Source organism: Poecilia reticulata, linkage group LG12, assembly GCF_000633615.1.
Source record: "Poecilia reticulata strain Guanapo linkage group LG12, Guppy_female_1.0+MT, whole genome shotgun sequence".
In the NCBI taxonomy this organism is placed as follows: Eukaryota; Metazoa; Chordata; class Actinopteri; order Cyprinodontiformes; family Poeciliidae; genus Poecilia; species Poecilia reticulata.
The window spans coordinates 20,825,828-20,827,339 of NC_024342.1; positions in this window are offsets into that span (position 1 = coordinate 20,825,828).

A 1,512-nucleotide genomic window follows, 5' to 3' on the forward strand; every position below is an offset into this window, starting at 1 on the left:
TATATATATATATATATGTCCCTGCTCTTTGCTGCTCCTACAGTGTTTACTAACTATGGAGGAATTTAAAGTGCTTACCTCATGGAATACATAAATAAGAAATGATACACAAACTCTATTCTCTCTGCTCTTAGATAAACAGAAAGACATTTAATGCACATCTGCGGATTCACACATCACATTTTCATCATCTCAGAAATCCAAAATGTCTTGTCTCTTACTTCTGACATCAGCATTTTTTTCCATTCCTGCCCTACTGTTGTGTATTGGAAAGCTTTGACCAATGGCGTTACCAAACCTCGCTTGCATAGCAATTCTGGCTCCGTCTTACAGTGGATGTGTGTTGGAAGTTCCGAGAATTAGGAGTTGACCTCCTGGAAATTAAATCTTCTCCACGATTCTGTCTCACAGAGACACAGCCTAGGTGCAGGTCATTAATTACCATAGCAACAGGAAACATCATGTCTGCAGTTCTGAACTGCAGGCTACTATGGTCTGCCTGTGTCTCTCACTGGTAATGATGGGTTTTTATTGGAGAGGGAAATATTTTCTCTTCATGTTTTAGACACATTCCTCATCATCTGCTCTTTCATTTCAAATATTAAATCAGTTAAGGATTTGGTTGTTCATTTAAGAGAACAAATACATTTTAAATGACAAAATTACTTTAAAATGTTTGAACTCAGGTCTCGCAATGCATTGTGGGAAAATAAATATTTCCTAGGACTATTTCTATTTTGCTTAAATAAATTAATTATTTCTCAAAATTTCTGAATTTGAGTTAAAATTTGCTTGAAAAAAACAATTCTCCACTATCTATTTTTTTCGCACCATGAGTCAGAACCACATGTACGAAGTTTAGTCGTTGGTCTCGAAAAATTGTTACTGGCATGAGCTTCAACCATTGCACTGTGGCAGGGATGTAAGGTCTTTATGGATGTCATTTCCCTCTCAGAGCAGCTTGGAAATCTGAGAGGAAAGATGCAAACAAAGACTCTCTGGACTGTTGGATCTTCTGGTTCTGGTTCCAGATGCTCCTTGGACTCTTTCACAAGCCATTACTGCAGCTACTGGATTCAGGAAGCTGCTTTTTCTTCTTGGTCTCATTGTAAATGTCTGCAGCACCACCTGGTGGTGCTGGTTGGTAGAGGAAGTGCTGAAAGGTTGGAGGTGTTTGTCAGAGGTGTGTGATGATGGAAGCCTCTCCCTGGTTTGTGAGTCTGAGCTCAGAGATCAAATCTTTGGTTCTTGTTGAACCAAAGATTCAACAAGAACCAAACAAGAACATGTGATGCAGCTTCTCCTTTTTAATGTTTGTATTTCTGGATATTACAGTGAGGCCAAAGCAGGTTTTCAGCAGCAGGTTGTTTAGTGTTTCATTCCTTCATGTGGGAGAGTGGATGGAGCAGGTATCCAGGTGTTGATCAGAGTTTAGATTGATTGGATTTTAATGCTGATTATTGAATCAGGTTGAGCTTCCAGAAATGTTTCCTTAGTTTCCTGATGTCCTTT